Source organism: Vombatus ursinus, unplaced genomic scaffold (assembly GCF_900497805.2).
Source record: "Vombatus ursinus unplaced genomic scaffold, bare-nosed wombat genome assembly UNPS02014832.1, whole genome shotgun sequence".
Taxonomy (NCBI): domain Eukaryota; kingdom Metazoa; phylum Chordata; class Mammalia; order Diprotodontia; family Vombatidae; genus Vombatus; species Vombatus ursinus.
The window spans coordinates 4,265,903-4,282,888 of NW_020954610.1; the positions used below are offsets into that span (position 1 = coordinate 4,265,903).

General features: G+C 38.0%; 1 non-coding gene across 1 annotated transcript; it reads right to left on the reverse strand.

The window, feature by feature from the left end:
- Positions 1–10,296: 10,296 nt before the first annotated feature.
- On the reverse strand, positions 10,297–10,403 carry LOC114026135. Its single transcript, XR_003567099.1, has one exon. It is a non-coding gene; the product is annotated as a U6 spliceosomal RNA (small nuclear RNA).
- Positions 10,404–16,986: the final 6,583 nt, after the last annotated feature.

The window sequence follows — 16,986 nt, forward strand, 5'->3', positions numbered from 1 at the left end:
AAATCTGCATCACGGAATTTTGCTAGCCTTCTTTGTAAAGACTGTTTAATACTGGTTCTACTACTTTCTTTATCTTTTTCTAAAGTTCTTAACCATTTAGGGAAGACTTTATTTACATCAATCCTCTGTGTAGGTAATAGCGTATATCCACAGCATCTCAGAGGTCAGTTCAATCTTTTAATTTTACAGATAAGGCCCAGGGAAATTAAGTGGCTTGCTTAAGTCACAGAGGTAGTAGGGATCAGAGGCAAGTTTTGAATTCAGGTCTTCTGATTTTAGTGTTACTGCTCTTTTCACTGTACCCAATGCAATAGTCATGATCTCCATCATACTAATGGAGCAACTGTGGCTTAGACAAATGTAACAACTTCATCTGTGTCACAAAGTAGACTCAACCCAGAGCTCTGGACTATAGGTCCACCACCTTTTCTGTTAGGTCTCTATGATTGTGGAAACTAGTCTTAACTAGGTAATGAAAATCAGTCCTGCCAAGGACAAATTAGCTAGAGTAGTTACCATGCTGGTCAATTCAGGATAGAAAGGGTGAGTTCCCACCCATCTTCTCTCTCCCCCAAGTGTTATGATAGACATTGTGCAAATAAGGGGTGCCATTCTTTTTCTAAGAGTCTAATGGGACAGATAACAATGGTACAGGCTGACCTCTGAGGAGCATGCAAACCTATACAAACACTGGAATTGCTTGTGTAAGTGAATAATGTATTTACATTCCGAGTGCAAACAGAGGGGTAAGTGCGGCTAGTGAGATGAGTGAAGTCAGGGTGTTGTGAATATCGTAACTAGGCATGGTAGTTCTGGGGGAAAGTACCACCTCACTTTCTTTAAAAAAAAATTACACTTTATTTTAGCATTCATTTAAAAAATTAAATTCCAAATTCTTTCCCTCCCTCTACTCTTTCCTCCACTCCTTAATAAGGCAAGCAATACGATATCAAATATACATGTGAAATCATGCAAAATATAAGTTTCCATATTAGTCATGTAGCAAAAAAAAGGAAAAAAAGTGAAAAATGTATACTCAGTCTGCACTCAGAGTTCATCAATTCTCTCTCTGGAGAATAACATTTTTTGTCATGAGTCCTTCAACATTGTCTTAGATAGTTGCATTGATTAGAGTAGCTAAGTCTTTCATATTTTGTCATCATACAATATTGCTGTTACTGTGTCTACTCACTTCATTTGGTATCAGTTCATATGTCTTCCCAGGCTTTTCTGAAAACATCCTCCTTGGCATTTCTTATAGCACAATAATAATAATAATGATATTCCACCTCACTTTTAATAAAGAAAGCAACAACTGACTTTTAAAGTGTCCCAGAAGTCTTAGTGCAGTTTTAAGTTTTAGTAGCTTAAAATTGCATTAAGACTTTTGAGACATCTTGTATAACCCGTTAGGGTTTGTAAATTTTTTCCTGTGTATTACCTCATTTGATCTCCACAGCAATATTTGGGATATAATCATGGTACATACTATTAATCCCAAATTATAGATGAGTAAACTGAGGCATGGTGAGGTTTAAATGGCTTTTCCACAGTCACATAGAGAAATGTCCAAGGCAAGATTTGAACCCACCTCTCTCCTGACTATGAGTCTGGCATACTTCTCAATGCTTCCAGAAGGAAATAAAATTGATTCTTAATCAAACCTGACCTTAATTGAACCAATTTTTCTACCATTTACTACTTGAATTTTTAGTGATTAACTGATCCCCTCATCTGTACTCTTCTCCCATTTTTATTTGATTGGCAATCAGCTAGACAAAATTATCACTTTTAACAGCTTGGGAATGGGAAGAGCACTGCCCTGGGAGTCTGGAAGACCCTGGGCTCTAGTCCTGGTTCTACAATTAACTAGCTATGGGTGTCAACCTTTCAATTCCCCCACCAATAAATTTAAGAGTTTGAATTATAAGATGACTAATGTTCTTTGGAGCCCCAATAACCCGTGATTCTATGTAGGGCTAGCCTGTATATGAACTCTATTTATCTCTGGGTTTTTCTGTGTCCCCAATCATTCAAAGTATCAAAATCCAGATTGTGTTTCAAATACTAGAGTTTGCCTTTGCCCCTCTGATTCAGTGGAAAGATAATAAAAGCCACAGGTAAACAGAAAAACCCCTGGGAGAATGAACAACATCTTTGTAGGGTTCTTACTATTTATGAAATTCCAACAGATAGAATATATTATGTTCATGAGACACACTCCGAGATGCCAGGTTAAGACAACAACAGATTAAGACATAAGCAGTTCATTAGAAATCATCCTCCTTCTCTTAACTAGAATAGGTCTTGGTTTGGGCCTCTTTTTGCCTAGGATGGAGGAACATATGATCTTCATCAATGGGTTTTTAAGACCATGACTGCACTGATCAAAATTGAGGATGTTGGCCCTAAACAAACCCTTATACCAAACTTAACCACTCTTTGATTCTCTAGAGGTGTCCTTATTCTATTATTCATTTGAGTGGATGTTGATTTGATTTTTAAAAAGCTACTATTTGCTCCATTCCTCTGTCTTTGTTGAGAGTATAGGTATAAGCAGAATCCATGGGAGAAAGGCAAGACTTAAAATTAAAGCATTTCCCTCCATCCTGGCAGATTGGTATAGCTGTGGAAAGGGACCCCTCACTAGCAACTGTAGTGAAGCGGCTTTATTAAAAATAATAATAATAAAAAAGGGATCCAGGTTAATTCCAGCTATTGACCCTGCGGGCAACGCTTATATGGGCAAAGGGGGATGTTTTCCAGTGCTGGTATCGATTTCCATGTATAAATCCCTTCTTGCAGAAACTGCTCCCTCACCCTTGCCTGGGTAAAAGTAATCATTTTCTTTATGAATCACTCATTCGAGCCATACCCCAAGCCACTTGTAAAATAAAGAAAGGTGGGAGAAAAAAAAAACACCTCCAGTAGCAAAGCAACCTGGCCTCATATCAAGGTATTTTCTTTTATGGGTATTGCCTTAGGATATCACGCTGCCTAAACGGCTAAGTGCCCAAAGACCTGGCAACCGGAGCACCATCCCACACCTGTGGCAAAATCAATTCCTCTACTTGGGCCACTGTGATTTTGTTTTACTAAGAGCTGGCAAGGGCCTGGCCTTCTACCCTAATACTCCCTGAACTCCCCCCTCCCACACATTCCAGAGGTACAGAGCCCTTGGGTCCAACAGGGGCCCCTTTCCTTCACTCGCTTGAGGTAGTTCAGCGGTGGGTACAATGAGATGTATTTATTCAAGGGGTTCAGCCATCATGCTAAATAAAATCACCCATTTAGGTTGGCAAATATTGACTCAAGCTGTTACATGCTTTTATGTATTTTTGCAGCTCACAATGTTCGAGGGCTCAGCAGGCAAACAAGAACAGGTACAGCAAGTCATTGTGGTGTTTTGGACCTATGTTTGTTTTTTGCCCGCTGCTGATGTATGTTTCCCATTGTATGTGGCTAGTTACTAATGACCTTGTTATGGAGTGCACTGCAGTTGATAAGACCAAAGGCTTTAATAGAATCAAAATACATTTTACATTTCCACTTGAAGAGTTTATTTTAATTGTGTTTTGAAATATACTGTACCCTAAAGGCCTCTCTCTTCCTTGTAATGTACATTTTCAAAATAAAATCCTGCAAGGAACAGAATGCATAATGGGGTGAAGTGTAATGGGCAGTTCAGTATTCAATTTGAAGAGGAGAGGCTGATAGTATCTATTCTGCATAAATCTGTATAAGTCTATGAGCTAGGCAGAAGAAAGAAACAGGGAAGAAAGATATGCCACTTGGGAAGGGACATTGTATTCATCCACATTTTTAAAGAAATGTATGTTAAATGATAGAAACCCCCTTCCAGGTTTCTGGACATTTTCTTCTGCTTTTACCTTAGCTTATTTCAGTACTGTGGACTGGTACAAGTATAGCCAGAGAGATTCTTACCAAACCTTACTTAATCTTACCTTTATAACATCTCTTGCAAATGCCCTCTTCTCTACCTATACCTAGACTGTTAAAATGACTTTCAAGCTGGTCTCCCTAATTTAAATCTTGCCCCACTTGACCCCATCTTTCATGTCACTGCCAAAGTGAACTTTCTTAAAGCACAAACCTAACCACCTCATTCCCTTCTCAATAATCTCAAGTGACTCTCTTTTATCTCTAGAAGCGAATATAAACTCCTCTGTGTGACATTTAAAACCTTTACCAATTTGGCCCAACTCTGACTTGCAAGCCTGGCCACTCATGCCTTCTTAATAGTTAATCTTCATGCTTTTACATTAGGGATCCCTCATGCCTAGAATACATCTTCCCTAACCCCTCTTGTCTCCATCTTTCAGAATCTCTTTTTTTCTTTTAAACTCAACTCAGGTTCTATAGTCTACATGAAATCTTTCATGATTCCCTACTCCCCTAACCAAGTCACCATGTATCTATCTTGTACATACAGAATATAACTGCATGTCATTTCTCCTGATAGAATATGAGCTGCTTAAAGTAAGACATTATTTCACTTTTGTCTTTGTTTTCCCAACTCCTAGTAGAGAGTCTCATCTACTGGATGTGTAACAAATGGTTATTAATTGTTTAATGCAAAAACATATTTAGGGATAATACACATATGCATTTGTGTATGTATATATATACACACACACATCTAAACATACATATATACGCACTTCAAAACTTTAAGAATTCATGACTTTACTCCTATGGGCATTCTGTGTTTTGGTAAACATTATAACCCTTCTATGCTTTAGTATATAGCCTGCTGGAGTGAATGCAGCCAAAAAGCATTCATCTTTACTTGATGACATTGTTCTTGGTGATAAGGCATAGAGAGGCTCAAGTATTTTCTTTTAAGATTCAGCTCACTCACCATCTTCTGCATGAGGCTTTTCCTGACCCCACAACTGCTACTGCCTTCTCTCTCATAGTGTCTTTTATTTAACCGTTTTGTAGTTAGATGCTACCAGCTTCCTCAAACATGAAGTGTATAAAGCATGTTTGTGGAAGGAGGAAGACTTAGGTTTAAATCTGTCCTTAGATACTTCCTAGTTGTGGCACCCAGGCAAGTCACTTAGTCTCCATTTGCTGCAGTTTCCTCAAATGTAAAATTGGGATAATAATAGCACCTATCTCATATGGTTACTGTGAGGTTCAAGTGAGGCAGTATTTGTAAAAGCATTTAGCACAGTGCCTGGCACATAGTAGTAACCATATAAATGCTTATTCCTTTCCCTCCTTCCTCCCATTCATACTTTATACTATATACATGTATATGTGTATATATATATATATACATATATACACACACAAATACATACACATGTTATATATAGATAAATATAGATATATACACATACAATGTATATGAATGTATTTGTTGTTTCCATTAGAATGTGAACTTCTAGTAGGTGCTTAATAAATATTTGCTGGTTGATCAAAATCCTGCCTATGCCACATGCAAGCTCCATGACTTCAGTCAAGTCACTTAACCTTTCAAATAATCAGAAAACATTTAGTAATCAGCGTCTCAAGGAATATTCCAAATCTAAATATTTCAGATGAGATTGTGATTTGTATGTGCATAGGAAGTTTCTACACCAAGATTTGCCAAAACTTATAAAAGTATTGGTCTACATAAATTTACAAAAAAGATACAGGATAAACACATGTAAGTATATATATATATAATATATATATGTGTGTGTGTGTATTTATATGCACACTTAATAAATACTTGTTGATTAATATACAAATACTAATCTTTTTATAGATAGGATTGCATTTGGGAAACATCTTAATATTTTCAAAAAAATCAAAGTGTTTGCAAATTCAAATCTGTCTAACACCAATATTCTCTGGGTGATCTAGAATAATTGCAAGTGAACTAGAGGGCATTGGAAAGATTAAGAATGGGTGGAAGTAGGCTGTAGAATATAATTAGCATTGTGTTGTGGCATAAAAAGAAGCACCAAACACATGTATGACCTTAAAAAGAGATTAGGTAGCCATGTATTGGGAGTGAGGGATAAATATTGAACACCCTTAGTTCTGTATTGACACCCTGAAATATTTAAAAGACATAAAAAAGAAAATAGTATGTTGGGGAGATCTTTTATGGAGAAATTATATGTATATATGTACATATGTGTATATACATATATATGTATGTATGTATTCACATTGTGTTATATTTTTTATTTTGTTAAACATTTCCCAATTACATTTTAATCTGCTATAGGCAGCACTGAGGAGTTTTTGTGAGTCCATTGCTGGGTCATGAGTTGACACCTCTGATCTCGTCCATCTATAGTATGGTACAGATGAATCAACTGAGACCCAAAATTGTTTAGCAATTTGTCCAATGTCATATAGCAAATAAAATTTTTAATTATGTCATAAGAGTATAAATAGCGAACATATAGTTCAAAGATCATCTCATCTAAGTCCCTCTTACAAATTTGCAAACATACCCAGTAAAGTTAAGTGACTTTCCTAAAGTCAATGTTGGAGATTAGGTTTATTTTTTAGCTTTAAATAGGATTTTATTTTTTCCCCAATTACTTGTCAAGAAAAGTTTTAGCACTCAATTTTATAAGATTTTGAGTCACAAGTTTTTCTCCCTCCCTCCCCTCCCCTCTTCTGAAAATGGTAAGCAGTTTGATATAGTTTATACATGTGCTATGATGTAAAACATATATCCATATCCATCACCATTGTGGAGGAAGAAACAGATCAAAAGGAAAAAAAACACAAGAAAAAATAAAGCAAGTGAAAAAATATGCTTTCAATTACATTCAGAGTCCATCAGTTCTGTATCTGGATGTGAATAGCATTTTCTTTTGTGAGTCCTTTGTACTTGTCTTGGATCATTGTGTTGCTGAGAAAAGCTGAGTCATTCTTAGTTGATCACACAATGTTGCTGATACTGTATACATTGTTTTCCTAGTTCTGCTCATTTCACTTTGCATCTGTTTGTACAAGTCTTATAAGGTTTTACTGAACTCTGCCTGTTCATCTTTTCTTATTGCACAATACTATTCCATTACATTCATGTACCACAGCTTGTTTAGCTATTCCCCAACTGATGGGAATCTTCTTAGTTTCTAACATTTTACCACCACAAATAGGGCTGCTATAAATATGTTTGCACATATGGGTCCTTTCCCCCTTTTAATGATCTCTTTGCAATACAGGTCTATTAGTGGTATTGCTGGATCAAAGGTTATACAAAGTTGCTCTCCAGAATGATTGGATCACCTCAAATTCACCAACAGTACATTACTGTCCCAATTTTCCCACATCCTCTCCAACATATGTCATTTTCCTTTTTTGTTGTATTAGCCAATCTGATTGGTATGAGGTGGTATTTCAGAGTTGTTTTAATTTGTATTTCTCTAATCAGAAGTGATTTAGAGCACTTCTTCAGACGCCTATAGATATCTTTAATTTCTTCATCTCAAAACTACCTGTTCATATCGTCTGACCATTTATCAATTAGGGAATGGCTTGTATTCTCATAAATTTGACTCAGTTCTCTATATATTTAAGAAATTAGGCCTTTATCAGAGACACTTGCTGTACAGATTATTTTCCAGCTCTCTGCTTTCCTTCTAATCTTGGTTGCATTGGTTTTGTTTGTATAAGAGCTTTTCAATGTAATATGATCAAAATTATCTATTTTATATTTCATAAAGCTCTCTTCTGGGAGCCAAGATGGCAGAGTAAAAAGTAAGTCGCTCCCACCATCCCTTATTAACCTCTGAAAGCCCAGAAAATATCACCCCAGGAAAAACCCTGGAACAGCTGAACAAGATGGGGTGCAGCAGTCTAGTAGCCCAGGTAGCTTGAGGGATTAATGGGAAAGGCCCCTCTTACCCTGGGGGAGGGGAAGCAGTATAGAACAGGAACCATCCCAGCAAGCTAGTGGAAAGCCCCACCTCAGCATACTAGGGGGAGATCCTGAACTCTAGGTTGTGGAGCAGACAAGCACCAACACCAGGACTCCCAAGTGCTTCAGTTTGGGCAAGGGAACCAGTGGAAACTGGCTCAAAAAACCATCACATGTCTCAGTGTTCTACAGCAACCAAGTCTCCCAGTGCCTCAGCAAAACTCTGGGAGGTGCTCCAAGGGCCTCAGGCTGAGAAACATCCTGCATCAGTAGCAAAACATCCATCTGAAAGGAGCTAAAGAAAGAAAAAGGAAAAGCCCAGGTGATCAGGCAACCTCCTGGGGCCAGACTACCCAATCCTACCCCTAGAGTTCCAATGTTGCTGATTCCAGCCCAACATCAGGTAAGCTGCCAGAACCCTACAGCCTCCAACTGCCAGTATATGAGGCCCCAGCACACAAAACCAGTGACCAGGCCCCAGGCTCCCAGCACAAGAAACTTGAATCAGTGCTACCTGCTCCCCAACAGGAAAGCTCAATCTTTTTAAAGGCCAGGAAATAAGCAAACTCCATGAGCACAAAGAAACATACTATAGATTTTTATTATGGGAACAGTGAAGATCAAGGCAGAAATTCTGAAGAGGACAACGTTATCAACAAACTCACATCTGGAACCTCAAAAGGGAATATGAAAACAAGTCCTTAAAAAATAGAATTGACCAAATGGAAAAAAAAGTACATTTAAGAAAACAAGTCCCTAAAAAATACAATTGACCAATTGGAAAAAAAGTACACTGAAGAAAAAAGTTCCTAAAAATACAATTGGCCAACTGGAAAAAAAGTACACTGAAGAAAATAAGTCCCAAAAAAATACAGTTGGCCAACTGGAAAAAAAAAGTACATTGAAGAAAACAACTCCTTAAAAAGCAGAATTGGCCAAATGGAAAAGGAGGTACAAAAACTCACTGAGGAGAAGAACTCCTTAAAAAGTAAAATGGGCCAAATGGAGAAGGAGGTAAAAAATCTAATGGAAGAAAACAATTTGTTAAAAATTAGAATTGGGCAAGTGGAAGATAATGACTCTGTGAGAGAGCAAGAGTCAGTCTAACAGAAACAAAAGAACGAAAAAAATAGATGAAAACATAAAACACCTCATTAGTAAAACAACTGACCTGGAAAATAGATCCAGGAGAACCTATTCTTCCTCTTGTTTAACCTCTTTATTTTCAACCCTTCCCCCTGTACCAGTGTTTTGCTTCTGTCTACTACCTCCTTTGATCTGCCCTTTCTCCCTTCTGTCAGTCCCCCTACTCTCCATTTTACTTGATCTCCTCCCTTCCTACTTCTCTGTCAGGGAAGATTAATTTTTTATATTAAACTGATTGTTTACATTATTCCTTCTTTGAGCCAATACTGATGAGAGTAAGGTTCAAGTGATGCTCGTTACCCACCCTCCCATCTTCCCATACACTGTAATAGGTTTTCTGCACCTCTTCATGTGAAATAATTTACCCCATTTTACCTCTTCGTTTCTTCTGCACCTCTTATACTCTTCTTTCTCATCCCTTAATGATTTTTATGTCATTCTCTCAAATTCACCTTATACTCATGTCTATGTATATTCCTTCTAGCTGTACTATTAGTGGTATAATTTTTAAGAATTACAGATATCTTCTTCCCATAAACTGTTTAGCTCTATTGAATCCATTATGTTTTCTTTCTCCTTCTTACCTGTTTTTGCTTCTCTTAGGTCTTGATATTGAATGTCACATTTTTGGTTTAGTTCTGGTCTTCTCTTTATGAAAGCTTGAAATCCTTCTATTTCATTGAGTGACAATTTTCTCCCCAATGCATTATATTTGTTATATAATCTTAGCTGGGTCCTCACTGTGTCAAGGCAATCCTTTAATACCTCCATCATTGATTCACCACAGAGGATTTTCCAAACCTTTTTATCCTTCCTCAAACCTCCCATGACTCCCCCTACATCACACAGTCAGCTAAGAACCTTCCCTAATATTTCACTGAAAACATTAAGGTCATTTACTGATAACTTCCTTTTTTCCTCTTCTTCACATCTCATATCATTCAAATGTTTCCTGCCACTTCTTCACTCCTGTTTTATAATAAAAGATAGCTCTTCTCCTGACCAAAGCAAACTTCTCTACATGTGCAAGTAAACCCATTTCATCCCCTTTTCTCCAGTAGATTGTCCACTTTATCATCCTCACTCTCTCGCTAATCTTTAATTTCTCCCTGTCCTCTGATATTTTTTAAAGATTCATTAATTTATTTTTAGTTTTCAACATTCACTTCCACAAGATTTTGAGTTCCAGATTTTCTCCCCATCTCATCTCTCTCCCAAACCCAAGACAGCGTGCATTCTGAATACCTTTTAAAAATATGGAACGCTCCACAAATTTGTGTGTCATCTTTGTGCAGGGGCCAGGCTTATGTTCTCTGTATTGTTCCAATTTTAGTATATGTGCTGCCAAAGCAAGCACTTAACTCTTTTCCCCCCCATAATTCTCTTGCATCCCTCTCATTTCTTTTCCTAATTTTTCTTCTACCTCTCTCATATGATTTTAAGCTCCTTTTTTTTTTAGCTCTTCTATGAGTTCTTTCTGGGCTTGAGACCACTTTCCATTTTATTTTAAGGCTTTGCCATGGGTATTTTGACATTGTTGTCCTCTTCCGAGTTACTGTCTAGGTCTTCCCTACTATCATACAGTCCCTACTATCATACAAACTTTCTATGGTCAGATTCTCTCATTTTTTTGCTCATCTCTTTTTTTCAATGGGCCTTTTTCCTGTCTTTTAAATTTGATCTCTGCTCCCAGGATAGAAGGGGCACTGTCTATAGTTTCTTGTGCTCTAGTGGCTACAGGCCCTGGCTGTTTACCTGGTGCTGCACTGATATTGCCCTGAGGCCCATGGGGGATTTTAGTGTCTGTGCTGTGTTGAGGGGGTTAGATCAGGGGTTGGCTGACACAGGGGCAATAGGGGTCTGGTAGCTTACCTGCTGCTAAGTTGGGGTCTGAGTGGCGGTGGTTGGTTTGTGCTGAGAACAGGTGGGGTTTTTCTGCATTTCCTTATGGCTACCCTGAAGCACTTGGTGAGTCTGACCTTTGGGGGCTATTTGCCCTGGGTTATGCTGAAGCACGGCAGGGTGGTGTGGTTTCCTGTTTGCTTAGGTACCCAGAGGATTGGTGTCTACCTGTTTGCCCTGGGCTGTGCTGTAACATATGGAAGTCTGGCTCCTGGAGGATGCTGTTTGCCTAGGGCTACACTGAAGCTCTAGGTGACTCTAAGAGCTGGAGTTTGCTAGTTCCTCTGGCTATGCTTAGGCATATGGGGGGGGGGCGGTCCTTGTCTTAGTATTTGCTTGCTCCACCACACTGGGTCTCAGGATCTCCTGCTGGTTTGCTGAGGTGGGGCTAGCTGCAGGATTGCTGGTATGCTTCCCATCCTAGACTGCACTCTCCTTACAACTGAGTGAGATGGACTTTTTTTTTCTGTGTGAGGCAATCAGAGTTAAGTGACTTGCCCAGGGTCACACAACTACCAAGTGTCAAGTGTCTGAGGCCTTATTTGAATTTTGGTCCTTCTGACTCCAGGGCCAGTGCTCTATCCACTGCACCACTCAACTGCCCTGAGATGGACCTTTTGCCAATACTCCAAGTTTCTTGGGTTAAAAGATTGTTTCTGCTCACCCATCTTTTTGCTGGTTCTGCTGTTCCAGGATTTGTTTTAGGGTTCAATTTTTTTGGTTCTTTGGAGGTGAGTATGGGAGAGTTGTAGCAATTTTTGTAGCAATCTGCCGTCTTGGCTCCCAGAAGTCAATCTCAGAGAAATTCTAAAAAAGCATGAACAAGAATGAAGTAGGATGAGGAAATGTGGTTAGGTTGCAATCTGTGTCGGTGAATTGAGTTTCTATGCTGATAAGACCACAGATTCATGGAAATATTGAAGGATTTTTGTGTATGTCCACAAGTGTGTATTTACACTTCCATATATACATAGATATAGATATATATAGATACAGATAGATATAGATGTATTCCTTCATTCCTCAAATTCCCTCCAATGATGTGGATCACTAACTGGTCTATAGCTTAGAGACCTGCAGAATAACCTGAAAATTAAGAGGTCTATCGATTTATCTCTAGTCTCACAGTTTGTATGTCAAGTGTGTTAGGACTAGAACCTGATCATGTTTTACTCCAAGATCAACACACTGTTCACTGCACCATGCTGGATTTCACATATATACATACACAATCGTAATTTAGAGCTGGAAGGGACTTTACCACCTGGTCCAACCTACAAATTTTTTCAGGTGAGAAAATAGAACCAGAGAGAACTCATTTAAGATCACACCAGCAGTAAATAATAAGAGTCAGGATTTGAACCTTGCTTCCATCTGGTTCCAAACCCAGCATTATTTCCATTGTACCATTCTGCCTCCACGTACATCCATGCACACAAATTTATGCCTATGTCTATAATTACAGCTGTAGCTAAAGTTATAATTATATATCTATCTATAAATGTAAGAGGATTCACTACATGTGAAAGGCTCAATAGTCTTAGAGGTAATCATGGCTAAATAGCATTGGTCCTAAAGTATTTAAGAATCTATGATGCTGTTACACCTTTGTATAAAGACAAAGGTGTCACCTGGCTTTTTTCTCAGGAGTCTCTTAATAATGTTTGTGTTCTATGGTGTAAGTGAGAACTTTTGCTTTTGTTTCTTTTAGATTTTGATAGTGTTGTCAGATATAAAAGGAGAATAGAGAATTATGATATTGGTGTATTATGAATAAATTGAAACTGATATTCTATTAAGGAACCTTTTTTGCTATAATTTAGTGTCCACATGTGTAAAATGAAAAATATCTTTAGTAAATCAATATTTGAGTCTTTTGTCATTTGACCCTTTTTCTGTTAAAAAAAAATATGTTAGTAAAACAAATTAGGTTGATTATTTAGCCCAATGACTTGGAATGATGTAATGATTTGACTAAAGCCCAGACAAGTCAAGTCAGTTCCCTATGGTCACAAAGCTAGTAATTGTCAGAAGCACAATTCAAACCCAGGTCTTTCTGGCTTCAAGCTCAACATTATCCTCTATGCTGTGCTATCTCTCACATACTTTAGCTTGTGGGAGGGTGTTGTTGAGTTGATTATGTGAACTACTAGAAAGTTCAGTTCTGTCCAATTTAACAACTACTTATTAAGCACTACTATATTATATACAGAGCTCTATGGTAAGCACTAGGGTTACAAAGACAAGAAGAGTCTCTAATTCCAAGAAGCTTATATTCTACTGGCTTGATGTTTTCTGTTAACATTAAAGTTAACATTTCTGTTAACATTGAATTTTTACAATATTCCTTGGAGAATAATGGTGCAAAAAAAGTCCTACTAAAAGGTGATCAAAATCCACAGGCATGGGTAGCATCTAAACAGTCCCTGAACTTATTGAAAGGCCAGACAATAGGGGCAGGGTTGAGGAGTAGGGGTGAGTGGAGTGAGTCTGTTGCATAGTGACATTATTTACAGTTATAAGAGGATCAGAGGACTGGATCAGAACTTCTTTGTAAAGTTTTGAATGAGATCTCAGAATTTCATCTTAAAATCTTATCACAAGTTAAGTTGAACTAAGCTTTGTTCACTACTGTCACATAAATGCCCATGGTCTCTCTTTCTTACCTTGTGGTCAAAGTTTATATTCTAGAGCTTCAGCTAGATTCCTGATGAATTGTAAGAACAAGGCAGGAAAAACCATTTTTAAACATGATATTTATAATAGGAAATGTTTAGCTGTTTTTTTCCTAACCCTCCTTCCCCTGTCTTTTTCCTTTTCTTCCCTCTCTCTATCCCCACTTCTGTCTCCTTCCCACCTCTCTCTCCCCTTCTCATTCTTCCTTACTTTTGTGTTCCCATAATGCACATCTTGAGGATACTTAAGGATTATTTCTGAGTCCAAATGAATGAATAATATCTTTGAAATTTTGCATAAAATGTGTACACATGTGTATCACATATCTATGTGAGTATAAAAACATGTATCTAGGAGCTCATCATACTAGCTCTGTGCATAGCCACAAAGTGTATTCTCTGGATTCAGCAGGATCCCAACTGAATTATTTGGTAGATCTTGAAAGGAAGATCTATGACTTTCTAGGGGCTTTTATCTTTTTATGGTGAATTACTGTATCCAACTCAAACCTCCCTCAGAGCCCCAAAAGATCTCAGCAAGCAAAGAATATGGAACCACTCAAGGCAGGACAAGATGGGGCTTTGAAGATAGTGTAAACTATGTTTTCTTGTTGACAAAATAATCTGAAGCTTTTGTTATGTGTTTCCATAAAAGACTTCCCAGGCGTAAAACAATATGGCAGCACTGGCTTCTCTAGAATCCAGGATGATAAGTATAGTTTTCAGCACTTCATAACTACTCATTACATTTATTTCCCTATTTTCTTTGTTAGTCCTTTCCTGTTGCTATTCTGAGCCAACACATTTTTGGCTTCCCCACTGAAGCATGAGCTCTGCCAATCAGCAGGAAATATAATACAGATAAGATTCATATAAACTCTTTTGAACTAGTAAAATAGCTGGATGGGAAATGGATGTTAAATTGTTTACATTTGGCATGAGAAGAAAAAGTTCCATTTTTAAATTCAAAGCCTCTTCCACCTCTGTAAACGAAAACAAATCACATGGGTCATGTAGTGTTCCACTCCTGTAAAATCCATCATGAGGCTGATAAAAGCTTTTGTAAATCACCAACTTTATCTGGGGCTTGTTCGCAGGACTCATTAACCAGATTAAAATGATGCAACCTTTTGCCCTGTGTCCTTTGGTAAAGGAGAGTGTCATCTACAACATGCTCCCGGCACACTCGGAAAGTAACGTTCTGAACTCTGTCAGGCTATTCAAATGGGTGCCCAGAATGTTTTCAGGGAGATGTACACCCAAACTCATTTTTCACTTAGGCCTTTCTAAGTCGGCAAGAAGATGCACAATGGCCAGGATTCAAAGACATGATTGTACTGTCCTGCGTTTAAAAAAAAAAAGACTCATTTGAGTAGGAATAGTTGGAAAGGACCTCAGGGAGTACCTGGTTCAAATCTCTTATTTAACAGAAGAGGAAATGGGCCCAGCAAGGTGATGTGACCAGCCCAAAGCAATATAAGGAGTTAGCAGCAGATGGAAATAGAATACAGGTCTCCTGTTTGCTAGCGCAGCATTTATTCAAACAAATTCAATGAGCATTTGCCTAGTGCTGACTATTTGCAAGGCACTATTAAGTACCAAGGATACGAAGGCAAATGCAATAACAGTTTCTGCTCTTAAGGACCATTTTGTATATACTCCACTTCTGTGCTGCCCTTGCTTTTTTCAAATCCCACTTCAAATCCCTACCTTCAACAGGAAGCCTTTCCTGGTCCTTCTTAATTCTAATGCTGTCCCTCTGTTGATTATTTCTAATTTATCTTGTCCATAGCCTGTTTATACAGTTATTTTCATGTTGTCTTCTCAGACAGAACAGGGACTGTCTTTCATATTTCTTTGTATCCTCAGCATAGTGACTTGTATACAGTAGGTGCTTAATATTTATTGACTGACATATGTACATGTCATCTCCCTCAAATGGGACAGGGATTTTTTTTTCTTTCTTTTTTTTTTTTGTTTTTGTATTTCTAGCACCTAGCAGAATAGTACAATTCCTATCATGCAATAGGAACTTAATAAACGCTTGTTGATTCACTGATGCTGACTCAGTCTTTATCTACATACTATATCCCCTCCAGGTCCCCACTCTGGGAGAATATAAGCTCCTTGAAGACTTTATTTATTTTTTGTTTGTTTGTTTTTTGCTTTTGCCATTATGTTCTTAGTACTTATAACATACCATGCATATAAAAGCCCACATTTACAGAGCTCTTTAAGGCTAACAGGGCCTGGGCCTATGATGTCATTGTTAAAGAGACAGGGGAACTCCTACCAATGTAGCTATTGGACTTTTCTGCAGCTTATAACCAGAATGCTGCCTAGAGCACTGAGGAGTTAAATTCCTTTCCCATGGTCACAGTGTTAGAGAGTGTCTGAGGTTATAAACCTAAGACTAAGGTTAGATCACTACCCATTTTACCACATTATTTCTAAAAATTTTAGTCAATACTTACTGGATTGGATTTACCTAATCACAAGAATCAGTTATGCGCCTCAATGTATAAAAACTGCTTTGACCATTTGTGAGTGGACAAGTCAATTAAAAAAAAGTTGGATTTAAAAAAATCAACCAAGTATCTTGAGCCACCCGAAGCCAGTAACCTGCTTGGCAAACTAATATTTCCACTTTTTTATGATTATTCCACTGTAGCAGACAAATGATTCCCAGAATTAATTCAGTAGGACAAGGAAATTCTGGAGTCTCATTAAAATTCAATTCTAATTCAAGAAACATTAGAGGCAAAGACTGTATTGGAGTGCAGCTAGGTAAAACCAATATGTCCAGAGCACCATGACCCTTGATCTATGTGAATTTGAAAAATAAAATAAAAAAGTGGGTGATAATTGAGAGGGATAATATGTATAAAAATAGATAAACAAAAAGTTTGACTAAGCCCCATTATGTGCCTTTCCTCTTTCATGAATAACAATGAGAAACTTCTGATAATAATTGAGTAGATGCTAGCTAGATACCATCAAAGGCAAAATTAGGGCAGGGGCACTGGGTTTTGTACCTGAATGTGAGCATGGGGAAGGAGCTCATTCCTCTGTGTGGTGGTCTAGAGATAGTCATCCCCATGTCTCATAGCTTGTGGTTTTGTGTGGCCTGTGCCAAGCAGCACAGCCATACGCTTTAATCCTGCCTTCCTAGCCAAAGATATCATCAATGTGGTGCCACTCCTACAGGAGTCTGCCTTCATCTCTAGTCCCTATCCTCAGGTCTGTGTATGACTCTCTGGAGGATGGGCCACCAGCTCTGCCAGGTGGTTATATTCCTTGCCATACTATATTCTTTACTGCCAATGATATCACAAATCTCTACCCCAGCTGGTAGAATTGCAT